The following is a 26,565-nucleotide window of genomic DNA, read 5'->3' as shown; positions in this document are numbered from 1 at the left end:
CAGGCACAAGGGCAGGTTGAGTATGGGGGGGGTCTGCCCAGCACTGAGGAGCCTGGGGACCCTCAGGTGAGTGAGACAGGGACCCTGGGTGCCCCAATCCCACTCCAGAGCCCGTGGCAGCCCCTTCCCCACAGCGTGGAGGGGCTGTGCTGACAGCAGGAGGTGAAGCTTTCTGCTGGGGACCTGGGTCTTGTGTTGGGTCACGTCAGAGAACAGACTGGGAATGACCAAGAGAGGATCAGTACGAGGGGAATGGAAACCTCGTGTTTTTCATCTGCCCCAATATTGTGCAGTTTGGCCTCAGAACTCTCCCCAGCACAAGTCAAGCAGGCTGCAGGCTTTGCTGGTTTGGTTTTGGTTTTTATAGTAGATGTTTTTGTTTTTACCACCAACCACAAAAAAACCAAACAAACAACCCCTGAGAAAAGAGGCAGTGATGGGGAGAAGGGGAGGGAATTCCCAGTGAATCTCCTGTTTGTTGCCACCTTGTCCCAGGGTGGCAGTGTGGGAGCATCTGCCCTGGGCTGTGTCCTTGTCTCTGCCAGCTCTGCATCCCTAGGGCAGCCCTGGCATCTCTTCCATCAAGCACTGAGCAGAAACTGCCCAAATTTCCCAGACAGACATGCTAGATGCTGCCAAATATCCTCCTGAAGCAAGGCCAGCAACCCCAGCACAGCTCTGCTCCCAGCACTTGCTACGCAAGCCAACAGAGGCGGGCATAGATGTGTTAGAGGTTTCCTACCAAAAATTTCTCAGTGCTTTTAGGATGGCAAAGCAGCCCTGGCACATGCCCTGGCTGGGGAGGAAGGGCACAGATCATGGCAGAGCAGCCAGTGACTCTGTGGAAAGAAAAATGCTGTAAAAGTGCTAAAGAAAACCGAACAAATCATAAATTTCCTTAATAGCGTACCAAGAGGTGAAAGGCTGTTTATTTGGACAGCATTTTGCTTTTAAATTAGCGTGAAGATTTTTTTCCCACAGAATGCATTTCCCTTGCCCATAATTGCTAATGCAAAAAAAAAAAAAAGAAAAAAAAAGAAGAGAAGAAAAGAAAATTGGGGAAAATTGGGCACTTTTTGGAATTACTTAAAAAATTTCAGTTCTGGAAAAAAATATCCTCCCAGACTCTTTTTTGCCTTGGTGTGACCGAGGTGCTCAGTGGTTTTTGTGCAGGAGAAGTGGACGTATTATGGCTGTGGCTCGTGGTTGTGGGGCAGGGGAAGATCCTCTCCTGGAGCACACTGGATTTGGGGAATGGGGATGTGACAAAGCCTCCCTCAAGCTGGTGGAAGGTGATGACATTTCCATAGAGAAGCCAGCTCAGAAATGCAAAGTGGGCTCTGCAGGGCATCAAAAACTCATCCTTGGCTACTTCCACGTCTGCAGTCCTTCTCTCCAAACTGGCTGAGTTAGGGCGGGACTGTTCCCCACGGGTGGATTTCCTACAGGAGCTGCTGTTCTTTGTGGTTTTGTGGCAGAGCACCATGAAAATTAATTAACATACCTGAAGACACCCCTGAGCAGGAAATCATGGTGCTGCTCTGTCTTCCAGGGGTGAATAGGATCTCTCTATTATCAAAAACTCCATCAGGGAAGAGGAAATTAAGTTCCTAATTAGACAGTGTCCAAAGGAAGAAGTGAGGCATTGAAGAGATGAAGAAAATTGAGAGGTAGCTGATGCCCGTATCAGGCTAATGATAGAAAAGGAAATAGTAGAGCTTGAAAGGTCGCTGACCTTATTAGGCTTGGAGAAAAGTAGTAGATCTTCAAAAGCTTTCACCTATGATAGGTTGACAATGTGTGAAGTTCTCAAGATGGTCAGAGAGGAAAGACAGCCCAGAAAGAGCATGGGAACAAATTAGGCAGATTACAGTGAGCTGCAGAGATACAGCATGAAAAGCATATTTAGAAAAGAAGGGAATTCAAAGGAGAAACAGCCAGAAACGTTTCATTTCTTGGTGAGATCTATTTTCACTAGGAGTACAGGATTTTTCTTTCCCACTTAGTAGTTTTATTTTTTTTACCATCAATTAAACTTGGTAATGATCCCTCACTGGGTTTAACATTTCCCTAATGAAGTATTTGCTTTCTGCTAAACTGAAATATTTCAGTGGTAGCCAACTCTGAATATTAACTTCAGCGAGATGAAGATAGTGTTGCTAATAATAACTTCAACATTAGCTTTTGAATATAAGAACACTTAGTGAAAGCACTGCAGATCCCTTAGTGGCAAGAGACTTTTACCTTGGAATACCAAATCTGGCCAGCTGCAAGAATTTTAAAGGCTGTTACAGGCTATTTTCTCAGTAGGTAAAAACTCCCTGGCTCTTTAAATGAGATATTACAAGAAACAAGTCTGTAGCAAGTCAAATGAAATGCCCCTAAAGCCTGCCTCCTCCCAGCCTCTCTTCCTGCAGCAGTTTTGTGCTGTCCGTAGGTGATTTCTCGGAGCCAGCAAGGCCTGATTAAAATCCTCCCTGCTGGTTCATGTACAAACATGGCTTTGAGTTTAGAGGTAAAGTTGCTTCTCTGTCTTTCTGGTAAATGCTCAGGTTTTCTTGTTTCGACTGTTGGTAGGAAAGGGGGAGAAGGAATGCAAAGAAGAGGAAATTAAAAATACGGCGCTGCACATTTTTCATGCAACAGGACCAGTCCGTTTACAATGTAACATAACAGCAGTTTTTCAATCAAAATAAATGAGGACAAATTCTCTGCTGGTAAAAATAGATGCAGTGCCGTGACTTTCCTTTAACGTAAGCAGCGTACGATCCACTCCAACATAATAAACCCAATGTAAAAGCAGGCCATGAGAAAACCTAATTTTTTTCTTTGGTTGCAAGTTTAATGGCTTTTTTTTTTTTTTTTTAATGCTCTGTGAATAACAGGGCTGTTTTTAAGTAAACCCTGTTGTATTGTGAAATTAAAAAACCCCTCGCAGACAAGTGCTACCATGTGGCCTTTCACAACTAAGGCAAAGATGCTTCCTGAATTTAAAGCTGACACTTTTATCATCAGAAGGAAAAACAGACTGAGTGCACTTCCTATCCTTTTCTGGAGTTTGTGGTCCCTTCTTGAAGCAGAACCACCGTGTAGGACTGAGGGCAGAAGTGCTGCTGGAGTGGCCAGGGGAGCAGCACATCCCTGCTTCCCCAGGAGGGCTCTGTGGAGCAGATCCTGGGTGCTGAGGGCCCTGGAGATGGGGAAGGGCTGCCATCCCTGATTAGATGTGCTCTGTAATAGGACCTTCCTGTTTTCACTCACCACGGCAGAGCATTTCTGCTGGGCTAACAAGGCACGGGGTAATGAGAAACATGCCAAGTTTAAGGGAAAGAGGAGTCCAACCTTCGTACAGGAAACAAATGTGATCAATTACCCCAAGTGCAGAGCTCACAGATACCTTATCTTAAGGCTCCTTAAAATAAGAAGTTGATTGTTTCCAAATGCCTCTAAGAAGCTAGTGATAGAAACACATTAATGCGAGAGACACGGGAAATTTTATTACCTCCAAAAATTGTCATTATTACTTGCTTCTAAAGATATGGAGGAATCAACACAACTGTCTAACACATGATCATGGCAATAAATCTACAGCTCCCCATGCATGTGCAGGCTGTATGTAGAAGCAGATTTTCAGCATTATTTTATTGAAGTCATTAAACAATATTTCAAAAAGCTACCAGTATTTATCACAATATAAAAATCCTCTTTTGTAGTTCTCCTTCCTTCCTTCCTTCCTTCCTTCCTTCCTTCCTTCCTTCCTTCCTTCCTTCCTTCCTTCCTTCCTTCCTTCCTTCCTTCCTTCCTTCCTTCCTTCCTTCCTTCCTTCCTTCCTTCCTTCCTTCCTTCCTTCCTTCCTTCCTTCCTTCCTTCCTTCCTTCCTTCCTTCCTTCCTTCCTTCCTTCCTTCCTTCCTTCCTTCCTTCCTTCCTTCCTTCCTTCCTTCCTTCCTTCCTTCCTTCCTTCCTTCCTTCCTTCCTTCCTTCCTTCCTTCCTTCCTTCCTTCCTTCCTTCCTTCCTTCCTTCCTTCCTTCCTTCCTTCCTTCCTTCCTTCCTTCCTTCCTTCCTTCCTTCCTTCCTTCCTTCCTTCCTTCCTTCCTTCCTTCCTTCCTTCCTTCCTTCCTTCCTTCCTTCCTTCCTTCCTTCCTTCCTTCCTTCCTTCCTTCCTTCCTTCCTTCCTTCCTTCCTTCCTTCCTTCCTTCCTTCCTTCCTTCCTCCCTCCCTCCCTCCCTCCCTCCCTCCCTCCCTCCCTGCCTTTTCTTTACTTTCCTCCCTTTCCTTATTTTGACTATTCTCTTTGAATAGTCTACTGAACTTAGGCTGGAACTGGAGATAATTAGCCGAAATTTCTGACAATCTGGGTGTTTTCTGAGGATGCATTAGGCACAGGGAGAAATGTGCAATGGCCAGACCATACTGAGGTATGACTTTGACCTGAAGATATGTGATTCTCTCCAAGGTTTATAATATAAATCTAGAATGCTTGGGACAGGAATATATTGTTTATCATGGAATTGCTACTGTCAGCAGGGACATCACCCATGGGTGAATTGCAGGAGAAGGGAAGCCACTGTAAAAAATCTAACAGGCTCTTCCCATGCATGCAATTCCCTTTGGCAACTGCAGGAGTTGTGTGCAAGGTCTGATGGAATATATGACCTAAAAATCACAATTCCATTGGAGTCACTCTCTGAGAGGAACATGATATCTTGTGTGGATGCATTTACACAGACTGGCAAGGCAGTTTTGCCACTGGTTTTAAAAGGAATAGCACCAGATTTTTGTGTTTCTACCCATGATGGTGTGCTCCTTAGGAAAGCAGTTTAAAAGCTGGGCTCTCAGGGCTGATGCACCTGTAAAAAAATAAAAATACAGTGTTGGTGGGTTTTGTCAGTAAAGAGTCCAGACTGGATTTCAAAGGTATCTGCTCACTTCACAATCCACATCTGATCACCTTTGTATAATATGTACTGAAAAGAGGGCTGGAACATGTAAATTTTGCTAGACATCTCTTGACGTAGGCATTGCTATGTGAAGGGGATTATTGCATCATTCAGCAGGGACTTGTTTCCTTTAAGACATGTTTGCCTCTCTCCTGGTATTATCTTTAGCACATTATTCTGTTTGGCATTGCTGTTTCATGTTTGACGTGACAAAATTGAGTTGTTTTAACATTCATGCATATTTACTAATTCCAAAAGAATGGAGTGTTTATCACAAATAGTCATTTAGGTGCAGCTAAACCTTTCAGACATGCTTGTTGCAGTGATGCATGAGGTGGGCATTTCAGGGGATAACACTAAAATTTAAGAAAAATAATTCAGGCTTTTACCTGGAATTATGTTCAATACCAACCTGTTATGGTTTATTAAAGTTCTGCACATTAGCCTGGAGATATTTGCCAGTGCAAAAGTAATGGCTGCTTTAACATCCGTGTACAAAAGTGGAATTTAAGAGATTAACTTGCATTTGACCTACTTCAGCTCTCCTGGTAATGAGGGGTGCAGAGGCACAGAATTAATTTCTCTCAATTTGTGGCTCTCAGGGGTGCTGCTAAGTTTGAGAGTGCTTGAATTTTAAGAGTCTCCTGGTGTGTTGAGAAGGTTTTGTTACTGCACAGAGTTCTGTCAGTGGCAGGGACTGAAGTGCCAGTTTTATCTGTTTGATTAATAGCCTGATTGAGTTCTAGTGTATCTTTGGGAGAAAAAAACCCATATTTTCTCTCCCACTCGAAGGGCATTTTTTCCCACATACCCTGATTCTTTTTCACCTCCCAGTAACAGCTCAGAACAGGAAATGGACTGAGAAATGTCTGCTGGGCCTAACTTTGTCTGCAGATCTCACACCAGACTTGTCTCACCTTTCCAATAATCTGGGCTTTAGTCAAGATCTGTTGAACCTTTGTTGTGTGTGATATTAATAGACTGCTTCTAGCAGGATGTATAACCCTGGGTGATATTATTTGGACTGATGTGATTTTAAAAGGCAGCAAATGACTGTGCAATTATTACTGCAGAGCTGTGTCTTTACCACAGCGTTAATGCACCTAAAGAGATTTTCGGCAAAGCAATTTATACTCTCATGAAATTGGCTGTAACTACTGAATGCACAACGTGCCCTTTTCTCCCCAGGTTTTAAAGGTCTGGTTTAGTTCCTTATCCATACACTTCATCCCTCCTCTTCCTTTTCAAGTAAGTTCTGTGCTGTGGAACCTTTCTTTGTGCAGGATCAGTTCCGACAGGATGTGGTTCATTCCCAGCTCACTGCAGCTTATCAAGGAAATAAACAGAGGAAGCAACAAGGTGTGTAGGTACTAACCTGCATCAAATATATGTATGGTATAGGATGATAGAAATAAAATATTTCTAAAGTTTATCAAATAATTTTTATTGATTTATCACATAGGGATATTGGTGTTGAGAGTTTATTTTTCCCCAAAAATTTTTCAAGAAAAGCTACATCTTCTTCTCTGAGATCTCCAGTGAAATCATGGCACAGGGGAGTCTGGGGAGAGTATGTGTTTACATGAATTTACCAAGAAGCACAGAATTAGGCACTTTCCACTTAACAGCAAAAATCCATACTAACTGTGGTGAAATAAAACATAAATATTTGTGTCTCATAACATATATAAGGGAACCAACAGATGTGTCAGGGCCCATATCAACACGTGCAATGCCTTTCTCCTGGAATGCAGTTGTATTGTGTAACGTGACCCTATCAATTTAATAGAGACTAATTGTCCTCAGCTTCTTTTGTGGGAGTTCACAAAGCCTTTGCCAGGTTTCGGTGTCAGATCCTCCTCGCCAAAACCTGTGAAACACAGCTTTCCTCTGGATCTGTGATCCGTCAACAAACTGGTTCTAGTGGCTTCTTTTCAGCAAGCCTGGACTGACCAGTGCTTCTCCCTTAAGGAAATGGTTGATATTTTTATTTCCAGGCTTAGAAATCTTAGAAATTTGCTGAATTCAGGAGGTTTTATAAGCAGAGCTCTTCTGGTGAGGTTTCCTGCACTGGGAGGCACAAAACCATACCTCGATGCAACTGGTTTTGATGTGTGAGTGCTTTCAGAAAGTCATGAAGGATTTTCTTGGTTTTTCAAGAAGTAAAAAAAATTTGACCATTTTGAAGTTTAAGTTTTAAAACATAGATCAGAGTTTCTAGGATAAATTTTTAAAACAAGTATCAAGACCACCTATTTCACCTCTGTAGAAGCATATCTCGTTATGACCTGCTTTCTTGATTTTGTGAAAATTTTTAAAGGTTATGTATTAAGGTTTTGTAGGAAAAAAAAAAACAAACAACAACCAAAAAACCAAAAGCCTAGAAAAATTTTGATTTTAAATGTTTCTTAATCTTCTTTAATCCTGTGGAAAGCTTTAGTCATTGCCATACATGCTTCAGTGAAAAGCAACAGAACAGTGCCCAAGCCACTGTACAGAGTTAATGTCCTGCAATTTTCCCCTGCTCCTGAGAGTCTGAGGGAGTTTCCAGCTCCACTTTTCCTAGCAGCTGCCAACGTTGTCAGCACTGATCTGTCAGAAAGGATTTTTCCTGGCAAAACTTTGAAGCTCCTTTCTGACATCCCCAACAAACTAATTGTTGTCTCCTGCCTCCGAGAGCCCTCTGAAGTCCCAACGAGTTAGTGTCTTCTCAGGAGATGAGAAAGGGGACTCACAAAATCAATTTATCAGGCTATTACGCATTGTCATCAGCCAAAACAAAAACCTGCTAAAGACAGGAGAAAAAGAAGGAGAAATGGGTCTCTGAGAAAAGGTTACAGAACATCCATCTTCTCTCCTCTTCCAATTGTTTCCTTTCTTTACCCATTTTCATACCCATTTCCCTCCGCTAAAAGACACTTTATGACAAGCATTGTAATCTCTTTAGACCAGGGGGAACCTCTTCTTTAGGACCAAATCTTTGCAAGGCGTGAGTGACAGCGGGAAGGGGTCCAATTGCCACCGAGGACACTCAGGCAATAAATCATCCACCCTGGCATCGAGTGGCTGGGCTCGTCCGCGCTTCCCGATGGCCACCAGCACCCGGCGGCGACAAAACAGCCATTGTTTGTCACAGCCACATTCCCTCCTTCTCCCCGCCAAGGTTTTAACTTCACCTAAGGAATAAGAAACAGATTATGGCGTTGGGAAGGGAAAACAAGGGGAAAACAAGGGTGGGAGAGGGGACGCGCGAAAATGACGGTAGCGTCGCGCGCTTCTGTAAGCTCAAACTAGTAGAGACTGGAAAGGTGCCATCAGGGTTTTATTGGTAATTGCTGAACTGTCCTTTGAAAGCCTCCAGCCCAGACAGTGGTTTCTCTGGCGTGTTTTAAAGACTTTCCATTTCCAGGTGACCTCTGGCGCTGTGGTTACTCTTTAATCGAGGCAAAGTAGCGCTCGGAGGTGTGCGCTGCTCTGGGCACAACAGCTCTTCACCAAATAGAACAATCTTAAGGAGGAAATACTGCCTGGAAAAATAAGTGCTTGTCACCCAGATACAAAGATTGGAGCGTGTTTTGGATTCTTTCAGGCCAAACCCAAAGGTCTTTGCATTGTCCAGTTATCACACCAAATACCATCACGAGTTTTTTATCATTTGCAACTAAATTGCCATAAGGAGAGCTAAAAAATGTGCCAGGTCTGTTCCACTGAGGGGTTGTGCACTGCTGTTGCATAAAAGACATTTACAGATAAGTTGTAATCAGCTCAGAGTTACATATTAACCGATGAATTATGGTAAAGAGGGGAATGAAAGACTGTAGTGGGATGAGTCTTTAAATCTGAAGCCCTTCAGAAGGTCACCAAAGGATAAGAGTAGCAGAATATTTATCACTGCTGCATTTTTATCCTTATTGATTTTCCCCCTCAGTGTCATTAGGGTGTTTTCTTTAGAGAAATGTGCTGGACAACGCTAACCATTTATTAATTGTTGTTGATGCTGGGAAAAAAATTACTTGTTCTCTCAAGGATGCCTCTCAACATGGTGCACTTGCTAAACGTAATGCAAGAGAGGAACTTGACTCTGGAAATTTGAATAATGAATTAGTTAATGTGCCATTGACCCCCCTAATCTGTTGTGGCAAGCGGGAACCTATGTGCATTTGTTTGTCAGTGTTCTGTTGTTCTGTGTGTCCTAGTTCTCAATTACAAGATCTATTTTTGGGGTATGAGAATGCAATAGATATTAAAAAAAATAAATGTCTAGAGCTCTGTATTCAGGCAGACATGACTTTCATTATCATAAGAAATATAGAGATTATATCATCCTTCCAAATATCGACTAGCCTGGGGGTGAATAGTTTTTGTTGAGTGAGTGAGTAAAACATCATTAGTTTTTTCATGATCACCATGGGAAAAGCTGACGAGCAGATTTTTCTGTTGGCTGTTATATTTTCATGACAATTTTGTAAGGCTATGTTATACAGTTCTGCACATAATGAAACTTCTCTGTAGTTTAGTAATAAGGAAAAATATTTTTCCTTTTCTTTTTAACTGTAAATTGATTAGACTGCTCTGAACCTGGCAAAAGTAACCAGCACTTTCTGTTTTAACATTCTGAATTATTTAATGAAAAGCCTTTAAGGTCTTTGGATTCACAGTCAAATTGCTACAGAGAGTAAATGAGATGAAGGCTTTTCTAGGCTCCATGACAAGTCTATCCCATTTCATCATCTTAACTAAAAAATAATCCTATCTAACCTGAAATCCACAGCAGCTGTAAGTAGAAAATAAATCCAAACCGCAGCTCAGACTTGTAACCTAACAGCCATCATAAATAATCAGAATCTATTTGAAGGTGGAAGATGGGACATTAGAAGCTATTTACACTACTAGAGTGATGCCATTGATCAGTAAGAGCAACCCGTAGATAAGACTCATATGATGTCATGGTTATTTATGATGGGAACTGACAGTAAAGCTACTGTGGAACTTTCTTCCCGACAGCTTCATTCATTTCTGTTTGTGATGCATTTCGCTGTTAGAGAAGCAATCAATAGCAAAATTGTGGTGATAAAAGTTATTACTGGTTAAATATGTGAAAAATGCGCCTGTGTGTGTATACATATGTAATGCCAGCTATGAGAACATTAAAAAATTAGGTCAGAGGAATTTATTTAATATTTTTTAGTACCAATGTACAGTGGAGCCATTTTGTGTTCTGTGACAGTGCACAGGTACCACAGACCGATTTATTTTCTAATCTTATCAAACTTATCGTGACCATGAGAAATGCAGCATTGCAAAGATTTAATATAACATTGTAGGTTCTCTGCAGTTTGCCTTATGGCTCACAGCGTGTTGGTGCAGTTCCAAGAGGAGAAAAAAAGCCCTTTCAGACCAGTGTCAGACTCGGGATTCTGCTGTTTGTGTCCAGCATTACCTGTTTGCATTGTAATTAAGAGGGTTTTTGCAGCAAGCAAAGGTCCAGTGTGCATGCATGAAAATGCCAATTTTATTGCCTGTTTAACCAATGAAAAAGGCAAGAAAGAATTCTTTTCTTCTAATAAAAGCATCATAAATGCTTTTGTTATGAGTTGAATAATAAAATAAAGGTGGGATGAAGACCAGGTTAATTTTCCCTATTGAAGAACTGATAAAAAATACATATAGCTTCACAATTACCCTTATTGAGTCTAATTTATAAAATTCTTCACTAAGTTTCTTTTCCTATCTGTAGATAAAATCTATCTAAGATTTAATCTTCCATGATATGAGTCCCTAACTTCAGAGGGACTGGCTTATCTTTTAAACAATCCAGGCTCTATTTTGTATAGCTCCTTTATGTACATGATTGTATGCACCCAGCAGGTCAAAGGCAGTGCTTCCCCAGACCATTGTTGGCCTGGAACAATAAATATTAGACTTAATTTAAATGGGTCAGAGTTCATTCCCATCCACTGCCCATCTCTATGGCAAAACCGTCTGGTCAGTCACTTAATTGAGACAGAAATAGTCAATGTCAACAAACTGCTAAGGAAATTAAATGTATGTTTGATGGAGCTCCTTCTAAGCCATGACAAACTGACCTCTGATGTTGTGCACGCGTCCCTCCACAATGTATAGAAAACAGTGGGGTTTTCTGAGCTTTACACTTTGTACCTTGGAATGTGGTTATCCAGTTAACTAGTGATGTACCTTGTGGTGGGATTTCTCTTTTTTTTTTTTAATGTGATGAAGAAATACAGTCCTTATTAATATTTCACATATTTTAGAGGTAATACTGCCTCTATGACTTCATACTGCTCTCCCCAGGTTGCACTCAGGGAATGTCATTACAAGATTTTTGTGGAAGGATGGGTTCCTGCACCTGGCTGGGAGCAGGAGGGGGTTGGACTGGAATTCCAGCTGCTCCCTGGTGGCTGCTGATTGTCACCTACAGGGGAACAGCAAACTGCTTAAATGAGGGGGCACAGCTGGGTGGGAAACACACCCTGGGTAGGAAACAGGGCAAGCCTTCATTTTGTGAGAGCTTAAGGCTGGTGCTGTGTTAAAACCATCCCAGGGAAAAGTGATTTCGGATGGCACAAAATGTTTTCCGCTTTGCATAAAATGTTGTGACTGGGCAAATTGCCTGGAATTTGGAATTCTCTCCTTGGAAAATGAGGGTAGAGCTTTGGTCTCTTACAGCATCTTCCAGCTGATGTTTCCAAGGCACTTCACAGATATTCTATATCCCACCATCAAAGCGCTGTGCTGTAGCATTTGCAGTATTTAAATGTGTAGCAGTGAAAAAAACAGAATGTAGGGGGACTAAAATGACCAGTTTCAAACTTGCTACCTAAGGGTGTAAGGTTTATAAACTCTATTTTTCTGTGTCTGAGCAGGCAGGCCAATTCTCAGTGCTGCTCAGCAGCCTCCATTGACTGCAGAAATTATGGGGTGGATAAGTTTGCCTCTTTTGTTTTCAGTGTTTCAGAATGTGCTCGACTCCAGCTGTGTTAGGTATTTTTTGGGTTATTTATGCCCAACAACAGTCATATGTTAATGACCCATCTGTGCTTTGAAGCCAACATGTCTCTGAGGTGAAGTGGATGAAGGAGGAGGCTGCTTTTGGGATGTTATATTGTTAAATATGTGTCAAAAAGAAACACAGGGATACACCTTTATCCAGAGGCTGTTGTCACTTGCACTGCTGTGCAAAGAAATGACAAAACCTGCAGTACCACAGGGCCCAATCCCCGAGATTTTACTCTTGCACCCAAGCTGTACTAATTATTATTTAAGTTTTGCTCAGATTTTCTCTAGTCACTAATAAGGCAGTCCTGATGAATACAACCAATTCAGTAGAAAATTGCTGCAGTCATGTTATTCCAAGTGGATTGGAGTAGAGAGGAATTACTTATGTATTAAAGGAAAAAAGCAAAAACAAACCCAAAAGCTTTTTTAATGTATTTGTATCAAAGCAGGGTATAGTTTATGCAAGCTCATCCTTCCTAGCTGAACAGTAAAATTCTCCACTGACCTGGATAATCATCTCCTTAGGAAACAAATGAGCTGCTCCTGTGTGAATATAAACACATTTTACAACAGGTTTGAGATAAAAACACCCTATCCCTCATCTCCTCTGCATGCTGTAGCACAAGTCTCTGGAGCTCAAGTTTTCAGAAGTTGCCACCAAGTTCCTCCACGTGATGTTTTTTAGCAGAGCTGAGTTTCTGGCTCCTGCAGGGACTGTAACCCAGAGCAGCCGGGGTCAGTCCGCTGGCCAAGGCAGCTCTGCTGGCTGGAGTAATAAATCCCCCTGAAGGAGGCTACATCTGAAAATGTGGCTCTTGTGCACATGTTTTTTCATCTGTAATCAAAGGATGCACCGGGGGCTTGGGGTTTTTGCGTGATTGACTGAATTAATAATGTAAAAATTGGTTGAAATATAAGTCCTTAGAGAGAACATGCCACGTAAGAAGGGGGTCTTTTCCTCCTTTTGAAGACAAATGTGTCAGAGATCCCTTCACTTTATATGAATGCCTTTTTTTTCATTTGGGATGCTCCAAATTTTTAGAGAGGATGAGTTTACCATGCTGGGGCTGAGCTTGGGAGCTGCTGCAGGCACGAGCCCTGGTGGATGAAGGGCACACCTTGCACAGCAACACCAGACCCTGCATCCGTGATTCTGTATTAACTGTTCCACTCCATTAATGAAAAAAAATATCTTTAAAAGGCAGGAAAACTCTGAAAAGCTTAATAGAAAAGAAAAAAGTTGCATTTGTTAGCATTTATTAGTAGACTACCTTGTCTATTTTATTGTAGCATATAGGTTGTGGCCTCTGAGCTCACATGCTCACATCATCTTTACTCTTGGGAAAGATCTCTCTAAGTTAAAATCTCTCTAAAGTACTTAGTCCAATCCGAGTAAAGGCTTCCATGGCACCTTCTATTTCCCTTTTCTTTTTTTTTTTTTTTGGTTTAGATTGCCCTCAGGTTTTCTTGGATAGGAGGAACCTCAATACCACACTGATAAGCTGCAAACAAAGATTTCTGCAGCTCAGGGAGTTTGACCCAGAAGCCTATTTACCTGTGGATGTCTCTGCTGCTCCTACAGTCAGGAATTTGCCCCTGAAAATTGCTGCTAACAAATGCATTTGCCCAGGGTGCCCTATTTGCACACACACGTGCATTTACCCAGATGTCTGAAACACATTTTTCATTTAACGGTGCGTCAGTGAATTATGATGATGCATTTTGACATATTGAGCAAGGGTAATTTTTTCTTACATTAAAAAATTGGGAGAAATGAAAGTGAAAGGTAAATGCTGGACAAAACAGCTTGAGGAGCCTGGCTGAGAGCTGTTCCTTGCTCAGAAAGGAGTTGGTGTACAGAACATTCCTCCCAGGGGCTGCAGGACCCTCAGCACCAGCCAACATCCTCCAGGGACCACCAGTTCCTTCTTCAGGAGCTGCTGCACTGACTGGGAGCCAGGGAAGTTGATAATTAATGAGCAGGCGTTGGTGGGTGCAATGGACCTGTTTGCTGCTCTATCTCTCTGAGCCCTGGCTGCAGGTGGTGGCCACTCAGGTGAGTGCACATGCACCAAATGCTGCATCTGTGTCTGAGCTCAGCAAAATGAGCACTTTAGGGAACTTGGAGCAATTTTAAATTCTGCTGGTTCTGCTCTTGGGTCAAGGCACTAATTCTGATACCTCACAGCATTTCCCTTTTCCCTCTGCATTGGACTGCAATAATATTTTCAAAATTTGCAGAGTTTTTCACAAGGCTATATTTCCAACACCATTAATTTTCCCTAATTTTAACTTCCTCGGTTGTGCTAAACTGCAGAAATTTAGAGATTATGAAGATGCAAGCATAAGGAAAAATCGAGGTTATACTGGAGTCCTACCAACCTTGATGGTGTCCTTTTTAGATGCATTTTAAGCCATCTCTACGGTTTGTGTGAATTACACACACAATATGGGCGTGCGAGTGCATTAAATATGCTCTCATAGGCTTGCCTGTCATATCATAAAAGCAGCAATAAAATACTGAGAGTATATTACACTTATTAATGTACATTTACAATATACAATCATTAATCACAAAATACTAATAATGGACTTTTTTTTTTTTTTTTATCATGGTGAGGCAAAACTTGCCAGCCCTGACTGTTATGGTTGACTTTACAACCACCTGCCAGTCAGCTCTAAACACGGTGCAGGGAATATTTCACGGGGAAAATGCAAGGTCCCTAAAACATCTGGTTGTAAACCTGCAGTAGGGTCTGAAGCAATAATAAAGCTTGTGATGGATGAGTCACGTGCAGCTTCCTTCACCAAAAAAAAAGCTGTTGCATTTCAGGCTTATTCTTCTCTCATAAAAGACTTTGAGGACGTGGACAATAGCTGGAGCTCTGCCCTTATTCTCAGGGTGAATGGCAGCACGGGCAGGGCACAGGAGATGTCCTGCTTTCCCAGAGCTGTGGGATCACAGTGTCCCCAGCCCCATGCTCAGCCCAGGCACCCTCTCGTGGCTCCAGGTGGGACTGGGACTTGTCCAGGAGCAGGAATTTCTCCTCCAGCTCCTCCCATACCTGTCTGTCACAGACATCTTTTGTGAAGAATCTTTTCTTTAGGATTTTTCTTTTTTCTGAGAAGCTGTGGCTTCAGTAACAAAATGTAAACAATGGTTATCTGCTGCTGTGGAATGCAACAGGTGGATCTGTGATTGGTCTCGAGTAGATGTTTAGATTTACTGACCACTCATGGCAGAGCTGGGTCTCACTCTCTGCTGAGACACAGACCTTTGTTACTCATTCTTTTTCCATTCTTAGCTTAACTAGCCTTCTGAGAACTTTTCTCTCTATTCCTTTTAGTATAGTTATAATGTAGCATATATATCATAAAATAATAAATCAAGCCTTCTGAACATGAGGTCAACATTCTCGTCTCTCTTCGTCCTGCAACCCTTGCGACCCCTGTGACACCTGCCTGCTCTGTGCATCTGCTAAAGGCTTCCTGCTGGAAGAACACACAGCCCTGCCCTCCCACTTGGTGGTTGCTGCCCCATTTTGCCTCTTTTTCATCCTCAGGGGTGACCACAGCTCTGGAAGGTGGGTGAGGATTTTCCCTGGGTGCCACCCAGCCCCTGATGGGCTCAGTCCCCAGAGCTGTGGGTTTGCCTCTGGGATGGTGTTGTAAAGCTGTTGATGAGCTGCCTTATTAATTCAGCTTCCATTTCTCTCCAACTGGCCTTTGATTCAAGGGGTTTTTATCTGTTTGGGAGTCAGTTTCTGTGAAAACACCTCAAGGAACCCATTTTACAGGCAAGAGGAGAGTTTTCCCATAGCCATGTGTTTCCTATGTAAATGTATGTGGTGACCTTGGAGCCGTCTAAATCCCTGTGCACATCTCACTTGCTCACTGGTGCTTTTTCTTATTTTTTTTTCTTTTTTTGATGAATCAGAAGTAAAATCAAAAGCCTCTTTGAGGATTACTGAAAAGGAATTCCACATGTGTTAGTGTGTGTGCACAGCCCATTTATTTCAGAGCCCAATCTCACTAAAATCAAATGAGTATAATCTGAACATGCTTTTAAAAGATTAAAACCTCAATAGATGAAACTGGAAAACCTTTTGAGATTTTATAAGAGACAATTTATGTGGTTCATTGTGCATTTTCATATCAGTGTTTTAGAGCAGATTTTTAGAATAACAGGACAGAACTGGAGTTTCATCATAGACTGCAGACTTCAACAAGATACAGCAGTCCAAGGAATTTTAAAAATCTGTTTTCAATGCCATTTTTCTAGGAGGAAAACAATCTCTTCTTTCCAGAGTCATCTGTCAACAGGCCTTCAACTTTTTTTCCTCTTTCTTGGAGGGTGCACAGCATCCCTAATCTTCAATAGTGTCTGGATCTTGGAGCCTTGATTCCACCAATCCTCATTTGAAAGAGGTGTTTGGGCCCCAAAATCACTTGGAAACTCCAGAAATTATCTTGTAGATTCAAATTCTGCTCAGGCCTTGTGTAAATACTACACAGAGAGCAGCTGGAAACACACTCTCACTTCTTTTATTAGGGGAATGGACCCTGCCTCTCATCATGCTCCCTGTCCTTATCTTAACAACTCCCCAATAAATTTAAAAATTGAGGAAAGTGCTTTAGTGACAGGCTTAAAGACTGACTCCTCTGTCCTCAGAGCAGATACAAATCAAGGTCACGACCCTGTGCTCTTCCAAAGGTGCTTAAAATTTGGTTTTCTCTTGCTTGCTTTAAATCCCCTCCTCTCTCAGGGGCAGCCTTCATTCAGTGCAGATGTGCCACTGAATGGGACTGCCAGAGTTGGCAATATTTCACCCAAAGATGGGATTCATCATTTCCTATGTAGATTGTAAATTAAAGTCCACAATTTCAGACTGTGCTATGTAGAGTGTGTGCACTGTTATTTTGCCTGTACAATAAGGGAAAGCATTCAAGTTCTATATCTGGGGAATAAGGGAAGCATTCAAGTTCTAGATCTGTCTCTCTTTTTTTGTGTATTTAGGCAAGTACAGTGATTTTTACATCCCAGTAGCAGTAGCATGGCAGTTGAAACAGAAAATCTGTAAACCATAGCACAGCACTCACTGCACCCCAAAAGATGCAGCTATTTCTTTGTGTTTGTTTTTTATTTTACAACCATGTGTACTTAAATACAAAGACAGAATATATTTCCTAAGCCTTTTTGCCTGTAGCTGGAAATGCTCCCATTCATGCCTGTGGATTTCCCAATTCCCCTGCGGTGGATGAGTGAACCAAGCTCTGCAGAGGGACTGTGACAGCATCCTTGCAAAGCTACCTGGGGTTCTTTGGAGATGTCTTTAGGACCTTTTCCAGGCTCTGTCCTTCTGTTTTGCAGGCTCATTAGCTTTCATGGCTTGATTTCAGTGGTGTGTCTACATGACATTTATTTGCTTTATGAATTGAGGTTTTAATTCACTTATTTTGCTTTTAGCGAGTGAGTGGATCCATGTTGTAAAGTTTTAAGACTTGCTCTTGAAACACTATCTCCTTGGCTAATAAACTGAGATGATGACAAGATCTGTAGTGAATATTCAAATAAATGTGATTACTTCATTTCATGTCAACAGAGGAGGTGAAAAGTGCAGCTCAACTGGCTGGGTAAGATTGGAAGGAGGGGCTGGGAAAAAGCAAGAGACAACAAAGAGATAGTTTGTAAGATTTAGTGGCTTTTTTTCAGCAGGGGTGTTGAGAAGTCAGTGTTGCAGAGTTCAGCAGGGTCACACAAAGTGCAGAAACTTTCTTATATTCATTGAGAAAAGCTTGATACACGCTTCCAAAATTCAAACAATAGGAAAAAATTAGATGGGCAGATGATGTGCTCCTTGCACCTCGTTTAAACAGGCCGAGGCTTGCACTGAATACACATTATCATTTTTATATCAGAAGGTAGAAAGTCCACTGTCTTTCACAAACCCTAACTGTGATAAAAGGATCTCTCAGGAAATCATAAAAGACCATTAGACCAGTGATGGTGTTTCCTGGCTTGAAGATTGACTAACCCAGAAAAGCAGACTTATCTAAACGAATTTTTTGACCTTCGTGTTTGTTAATAATAAAATAATAATTCCCAAATGCAGATTGGGCAGAGGCTGGTTGGGATTATTTGCACACAGGCAATCAGCTTTGCAGCAGACACTCGAATTTGCTCATCTGGCAAGGAGAATGCAGCCACCTCCAGGAAGGTGATGTTCCTGGGAAAGGTGCGCCGGTGTTTGTGTTATCTGCAGATATGATAAAGTGATTTCCAGCCAAAGAGGTGATGCTGTTAGTGGGGAGCAATAAGATGTGGTTTACACTGATAAAACCCTTGTCTCAGATGGGAATGACAATGTAGGTCTGTTCCACTAACCTTTGCCTCGACTGCAGGGTGTCCTTGGGAGTGTCCCTATCACGCTTCCACCTGCTGACTCACTCTGGGTCATAATCTTGCTCAATACTAGGGGAATAAACTATTCTCTGCAAGTAACAGTACTTGTGGTGTTGCCGCATGTGTGAGACCAGACCATCCCAGCATGATGGAATTTTCTGTGAATTGCAATTTCCCTGCATGTTGAGAGATGGGTCACCCACTCTGCCAAACGAGTGGGTTGTCACCACCCCATTGGTCCTTGCAAATCTGTTGGACATGGAGGTAGAAGTGATTAAAACACTTTAGGCATTTTCCCGAATTGTCTCCTGTCCTAAACTCAGGCAGTAGAAATATTGTCCATGGTATCAGAGCAGTACATCTAGCTGTGAGGGAAAAAACCCAATTCATTTTGGAAAAAGAGCATATTATATCTACAAAATAGCACAGCCAGTTCAACAGGTCCATACTGCTGGTGGATAGTTGCATGCTTCCCCCCAGTAATTTTGCATAGAGAGGTGCAGCTGAATCAGGGACTTAGTGTTCCCTCAGCCTGTCCTCTTGATTTCTTTCTGGAGGGAATCATTGCTGTGGCTTTGCAGGGGCTTTTGAGGCTGAAAAGGGTCCAAGGGACCTTGGTTCTCTCCTTCCTGCAGGTCCCTGTACCTGTCATATTTTCTGTGCATGTCTGTGCTCTTCCAGCCTAAACTTAATTCTTGCCTTGTCTTACTGGGTGCTGCATTCCTAAAATCATTAATATCTCTACCAGCCTCTGAAATTTTCATGTTTACTGTCCCACTCTTAGTTTCTCTGATCTCCCATTGTAGGAATGTACACAACCTCACCTTCTAAACCTTGACCTTACACCATTTTCTTCCAGACACGTGATGCAAAGGGTTTTTAAGATAGTTGTCCAACCTGCAAATCAGTTGATGAAGTCTGTTATCAGATTTTTTTGGAAAAATGTTTCTCTGGCTTCAGGTTATGCATGGAAGGTGTTACCTTGGAAAGAGGCATTGTTAGAAAGTCATAAGCAAAAGAATGTTGAAGGTTACTGTTAATAAAAGCTTCATGAAAAGCTGTCTGCAGTGGTTGGTGACCAGCATAATGAACTCTCTTCTTCCTCACCTGGGGCAGAATTAATTTGTGATATCAATGTTGCTGTGTTGTGCCATTATTCCCTGTAGCTCTGCAATACAATAGTAATAATGATTCTATTGTCTTATGTCTAATAATGACAATAGTGAGAACTCAGTTAATTGAGTCACTCTGGACTGTAGGATCAAATCTAAAATTCCATTTTTCATTTACCACCCAAACTTCAAATTTCTTTTGAGCCCAGCATAGTGATTGAGTGGTGTAGCTCTGCTGTCTAAATACGAATGTTTAGGCTGCTTTAACATAATCCCTCTTGCTTTTGAATTTGAAAAATCAAAAGGGAAGTTTGAATTGCTGTTCCTTGCTCTAAGACAACAATTCCAGGGGAGTTTTTATTCTGGCTAATGTGCAGAACAAATGCTTTTGAAGCACAGTCTTATTTTTCCCATTTACAAACAAGCAAAATGAACCATTGTTTTAACAGTATTGAGTAATTCTAAACACAAGGTGATTATTTCTGCAGTTTATTTTTTCACCACGTGAATGTTAAGGGTTAACAGTTCCCCTGCATTTAACTGACAGTGGTAATATTCTCCTTAGTCCAAAGCGGAAGAAGAGGGGAGTTGCTTGTTGTTATAAAAGCAGGGAATTTCTGGATCTTAGTAAAATAAACCAGGACTTTGTTTCTTGAGGTAATTATTCTCTGGAGAGAGAATAGGAAAGATGGAGGCAATTAGGAGTGACCTTGCATCACGGGATTGTGAAGAACTTCTGGATCAGTGGCTGATATTTTCATAACTCCATTTAAGCAAAGCTTTTTTTAAGCTGTTCTTGCCACCACTGGAGGAAACAGAGCATTTACAGGCTGCTCTGGAGCCCGCTGGCATTGAGGCTCTCACCATGAGCTTGTGTGGGGCAGAGTGGGGAGCAGGGAGGAGCATGAGGAGTTTGGGATGGGCACAGGAACAGCTCTCATTGTCCTACCCTGCACTGGGCATCTTTTTGTGGGTGCTTATCCCACCTAACGCTCTGCTAAGGCAAAGCCGTGCAGGTTGTTGTGTCCCTCGGGTGGCCAAGGTCACCCCGTTTACTGGAAAAGCCAGGAGAAATAAACCTGGGAAGGAAAAACAAACCTGGGAACACTTTTCTGTAACCTCCACCTAACCCCTTTTAAGTAGAGACTTGCTTTCTGGTGGGTATTTTTTTTTGTCCTTCTGAAAACTGTCTTTTGAGTGTTATCATTTAAGAAGCGTGTTTAACTTTTATGTGTGAAGTTGGCAATGAATTACTATAAAGCAAATAAAACTGTCCTAGCAGCCTGAAAGTGGTGATACAGCAGATAGCATTCACACCCTCATCTTTGTATTCCCTTCCTTCAAGGATATCAGTAGGCAAACAAGGCTGAGTCTCTAATATGTTTAATAAAGGAGCAATTCCTTAAGTTTCCTGACCCGGCTGTGGCAAAGGTAACACACTCGTCCCACTGCTCTGCTCCAGGCTCATTCCCTGGGCATGGTGGGATGCAGCCACTCTTGCCTGTAATGGCCAGGTTTTGGACCTCTGATTTGAGGAGCTCTTTTCTGATTGATGAATGAAATCTCCAGAATAACCAGCAAATGGTAGCCCAGTAGTTTGAGCACCTTCAGCAACAGCACACACCTTTTTTCCAGTGTATTTCTCAATGACTGCCACTTAAGTAATGTGATATTGTCAGGGCCCAGGGGAGTCACATGAAATATGTGTCCCTGGATGGCAGATGCGTGTAAGGACCTATCTCTCTATCACATACCACTGCAGAGGAGGTTACTGGGCAAAAAGGCATGCAAATTTTTTTCATAGCTTTCATGTTGTTTGGTTTGTTTGATGTTCTTCTAGCTCTGGCAGACTGCAGCAAATGGTTTTCTCTCACAGAGGCCACCACCTTTTGAATGATATAAAGGAGTTGCTCTGTTCTCCTGAGTTGTTTTTCTGCTATATATTTACTTAACAATCTCATTTTCTGAAGAGTTGTTGAAAGAACAGGAGTTTGTAAATTATACAACACTAAGCAGTGGATACTGTCCATGGCTTTGAGCCCAGACACTGTCAAATGCTTCTCCTCATTCTGGCTGGTTTGAGAAAATCATTGCAAATTACAGAAGTATCAACATTTTTTATTATTATTTAAATATTTTTTCTTTGTTTTTGCTTAGTATATTCTTTCTTCCCTGGCAATCAGTGTTCAGGAGGGGTTGGAACTGGGTTGTTGCACATATGGAAGCGAACATCTGTGGTCTCAATTATTGAAAAATTAGAAAGTTTTAAATAAAAATAAAATGAATGTTAGATCTCACTCTCCTGCTATTTGGTTTTTTTTTCTGCATTAGAAGTAAAATGCCTTCTGTCATAATAATAATAATTCTCTGCACTATTATCCCGGGATCTCAAATTACTGCATACGCATAAAAGTGTTATGTTTTCTAACACTCTCACAAAATGAAGCCTTATCCCCCCTTGCTTCTTCCCAGATGGGAAAACTACACCAGAGAAAAGAATGTTCTTAATGCCATGCAGACACTCTCAGAGGAGCTGCAGAGAAAGCCGCCACCCTTCCCTGCTCCCAGTTAGGACAGGACAGGTCCTTCCCTCCCAGCTCGGGTGTGAGCAGGGCTGGGGAGCCCTGGGTCATGGATGCTGACTCTGATGTGGGGCTGGGGGAAGGATCTGGCCCTGCCAAGGGCTGAGCTGGCACGGGGATGTGGCTGGGGCTCTGTGTGTGTCACATTTCCCTCCTGTGGTTCTCCAGCCCCAGCCTGTGCCATCTGCAGCATCCTCGAAAATCGCTTTGGACATCCCGTTATGAATCATAGCTAGATCCTGTTTCTGCCAGTGGAAATCTCCACATGGAAATCAGGCTGTGCTTCAGGAGTTGTGGCTGGGCTCTGGGGGAGCAGGAGCCAGCCCAGGCTGTTTGCTCAGGGCTGCAGGAGCTGTGTTTGGGGCACAGGCACTGTTGTTTTGTCCTTGTCCACATCCTGGGCTATCAGCTTGTGCACCTCTGCATTGCCATTTATGAGAATTAATGGTGTTTTCTTCTGTTTGGGTAAACAGTTTATCCATCTGAGATGGAAGGTTTCTCTGCTTTCCACTTGGTTTACAGATATGGAACCTAAAAGTTCCATTATTGTGCTTGTTGCTGTAGACTCTTCTGAACCAAAGCCATTGTATACAATATATCCCCAGCTCTTCTTTTATTGTATAATGTTAGAACAATCCATCACCTGCCTGACAAAGATTTTTAAAATGTTTTCTTTTTTACTTTTTCGATGCAAAGCTGGAAAATTTCCTTCCACTAACTGACATAATTAAATGTAATGTCCCTGTGCCAGAGCTTGCTGTGGCACTGAGCACACATCTCTGTTCTACAGCCATTTAATTATATAATGATCCTTTCCACAAAACCACTCCAAGTAAAGAGCAGGAGTAATGCATACATCAGTGGCAGTGAGAGTACTCATTGATAAGGAGATTTGATTTTGTAGAATAAACAAGTAATTTATCGTGCTTATAGCTGTTACTTTTATAGATCATAAATTAGTTCACATGCTGACAGAAAAAAAATCCTTTGCAGCTAGGTGCTTATAAATAAGTTTTACTGAAACAGAGTATTTTTAGGTTTCCTCCAGTAAAACCTTCAAGCACATGCCTGAAAAACCTGCTCCAGACTCTGAGTTCAGCACTGAGCCCAGGTCCACACTCATTGTTCCCACTGACTTGCTCTGCCATGGGCACAATTTCCTCCCATAAAATAAAATATTAATAGAATCTCTTCCTTTAGGACTATCTGGGTGCTGAGCTGGCCTGGTGGCTGGCTCTGGGTCAGTGCCTGTGAGTCACTCGTGAGCTGCTGACACCAGTCTCGTGTCTGTTCTCCCTGGCAGTGTTACCCACTCACCTGTAAATGGAAAAAACCCTGCATTTCACCCTGGAAACTCCACCAACAGTCACAGATCCACTCAGTGCACAAGGGGGACCCAGTTAACACTTCTGGGTGTGGGAATGATGAGGAGCCCCTGGTCTGGGGAGAAATAGGGGCAAATGCAGAGCTGTGATTAATGCCTGGGGCTGGGGCCTGATTAACCTGGCCCTGATTAATGACATCCTGTGTGTGCCTGAGTCACACAGCCCTGTGCCTCACCTCCTTGGGCTGCTGAGGATAAACACCTGCCCAGCTGGGCCACTCTGTGATCACCAAGGCTTGGGAGAAATGGCTCAGAGATCCTCAGGAGGAAGCAATCCCGCAGATGTGAGGTGTCTTTACCGGTAGCAATAAAAGGGTTTTATCATTTCCTCCTTGTTGAGTTCAACATGGGCAGAGCACAAAGTCACACTGGTCCTTTTCTAATGAGTAAGTGGTGCAATTTATAATAGCCCCATAAAGATAGTCTTCCTCATCCACATTAAAGTATTATGCAAAGTAATCATAACCATACTTAACAACTGATTCTATTTCACTATCAGGTGGTGATAAAGTAACCTTCAATCTCACTTTCTTCTTTTTGAGGCAATTACAGGTAGCAACCCAGAAGTTAAGCTTAGATTTCTGTGCATTTTCCAGCTCAGACCTAAAACTCTGCAGCTCTAATATCCTCTTCACTTTTTACAATGTGTCCTCCATCCTGTACTTGGTGCGCAGGGAGGAGATGGTATAATTTGGTTTAAGTCATATTTGGAATTTTGTTTAGTTAATCAAATTTAGTTGTGAATGTAGACTGGTGTTTCAAGGGGATTGCTTTTGTACCTGCTGTTATGAAAGTCAGCAGAATAATATTGTTCTTGGCTACTGTCCTGATTAACCCAGACATTTTAATGTGTGTTATGATAGGTCATTTGATGGATAGTCACCTGCACCCTGTGATCAGCTCCGAGCTGGCAACTGGGGCTGAACTTTAGCAGCTAGGTGTCATAATTTCCCATCTTTTGCTTGATTAATGTTTCCTTTTGAGATCTAAAGGGAAAGTGTCTGGAGAGATCTTTCTCCATTTACTATCCAGTCTGCATTGGTGGGAAAGAATTGCAGAGGATTTTCAGTGGAAAGATCCCATGAAAAATACAGTGGGGAGAATCTTTGTGTGTTGGTAGCTCTGCTCCTGGTTTGTGGAAAAGGAGCCTTGCATGGTTTGTGTGCTCAGAGCAGCTCTAGCATGTACCTTGCCCTTCTGTGTGCATTCAGATAAAAGTTCCTGCGGCTGAAACACCACATGGTGATGCCTGAGCTACTGCAGGTCCTGAAAGGGGCTTGGAATGATCATCTGGGAATTAATGGGGAGCAGTAGAATACCTACAGGAGAGTTAAAAAATTCATAGAAAGGGCAATTGTCATCTTTTATATCCTTCACTATTATTTTCCATACTTTAAGGCAATCCTAATATTTTCCACGGACTTCTGCTGGGTAACTCCTCCTTCCTGATTCCATTGCTGTTGAATTCCAGAGAACTTTTCCGTTCTTCCATCTGTAACATCCTCAGGGCACTTTGCCTTACACCAGTGGATGCTGATCCCACTACTTTCAGCAGAGTGTTCAGACAGCTCTCCCTTCCCCTTACCTTAAATAATTCCTTAATCTCACATTGCAATAAAGACTTTTCACAGTCACAAGTTCTCACTGATCACCGCTCAGTGGCACAGATCTCTGCAAATAAAGCAGGTGTTCAGGCAACCATGTTAAAGGCAAACAAGAAATGCAGATCTTTGCAGATCTCAGGTAGCTGTTGAGGTTTTCATCCATGTCCACCAGTGATGAAACAAGTGGAATAATATCGACAGGAAGCAGCACGGGTATTAAAAAAATGCTAATTATATCTTAAAGTATGTATGCAAGCCCATTGAACTTTAAACAGTTTGGCTGGAGGCTTTGAGTTCAGATCTCTGAGATAGAGCTAAAATCTGGAGTCTGAAGTGTTGGGCCATTAAAATGAGGGGGGGGAAAGAGGCCTCTTGTAACAGGTGAGCTGAAACAAGAACAAAGGGTCTATAAAAAGAGTCAGGTGAAGCACTGAGGAGATAAGGAATGATCTTCCTGTGCACTCATTGACATAACTGAAATGACAATTTTTTTTTTTTAATAGACAGGGCAAGAAATCATACTAAAGCCTCTTCCACAAGTACAGTGCTAATAATTTCTTCCTGACCCTGGGAGAATCCTCTCCTGCCGTTCAGTAGGCTTGGCTTGAGACTTGAATTACTCTTGTAAATCCTTTTAATTTGTTCAAGAGTTTATAGCTCTGTCATAAACATTGCTCCCAAGCTGCTGTTCATCCAGTAAGATCCTTTACAATATTCCTTACAAAAGCTGCCAGTATTTTCTTCCTTTGTGAGGATTTGAGTATTTTCACCTGTTTGCACGGTTTGCTGGTGCACAGATCTGGAGCCAGCCCTGCTCTGTGCCACACCTGCGATGGTTTGAGCCCTGATTGCACAAGGCCAGGCTGAGTTTCCAGAGCCAAGGTGTTCAGGGCTGCAGGTAAGAAAATGCCTGGTTTTAATTAAGAAATACAGCCTTTGGGGCAGAAATGCTTGGAAGTGTGTGAACAGAGGGCTTTCCAAAGGTGCTTTCATAGACAAAATGCTGCTCTCTGTCTAATCCTGAGGAGAGTTTTATCTGCTATTAGTTGGAGAATCAGGTCCCATCAGAGCATGTGGCTGGTGACAAGGGCCCTGTGGGCAGAGCTGGGCCTTGCATTATTTGGGAGGAAGAAGGGAAGAAATTCAGGGAGGCAGTTGCTGGGAGGGGAGGCAGTGCCAAAAAGCCGTTGAAACTTTATTGGCAGCGGAGCAGGATTGTTTGGGAAGGGGGATGGAAGGCTCCGTGTGATTCATGGGACTTGAACGCCGTTGTCTGTTCATCTCGGCCGCATTATCTGTGCCTTCATCTGGCCGTGAGAAGAGGTGTGCGGGGCCAGGCTGTGTGCCACCGTCCTTGAGCTGCCTCATATCCCTCTCTGGGAGATCTTGTGACAATTCATATTACCGTGAGTCATTGTTTCTTTAAAGCTCATTACTGGCAAGGGCTCCTAGCGAGACACCGAGGTGGCGTGGTGTTATCTATGCTTAACAGGGCTATTAATGTCTGTCACCACTGAAGTGTCA

The 26,565-nt window shown here is 42.4% G+C and overlaps 1 protein-coding gene across 5 annotated transcripts in view; it reads left to right on the top strand.

The window, feature by feature from the left end:
- MECOM (MDS1 and EVI1 complex locus) overlaps positions 1-26,565 on the top strand; it is a 325,715-nt gene that overhangs the window by 160,488 nt on the left and 138,662 nt on the right. The window contains exon 1 of one of the 5 annotated variants that reach the window (XM_059479095.1): positions 25,873-25,939. The exons of the other annotated variants lie outside the window; for them this stretch is intronic. The gene's annotated coding sequence lies outside the window, so the exon portion shown is untranslated. Of the gene's footprint in view, positions 1-25,872; positions 25,940-26,565 lie in introns of those variants that run through there. 5 annotated transcript variants of the gene reach the window in all.

The sequence above is a fragment of the Ammospiza nelsoni genome, chromosome 10, assembly GCF_027579445.1.
Source record: "Ammospiza nelsoni isolate bAmmNel1 chromosome 10, bAmmNel1.pri, whole genome shotgun sequence".
NCBI classification, from domain to species: Eukaryota; Metazoa; Chordata; class Aves; order Passeriformes; family Passerellidae; genus Ammospiza; species Ammospiza nelsoni.
Note: the sequence above shows the minus strand (reverse complement) of the source record. Positions and strands in the feature narration are given on the sequence as shown.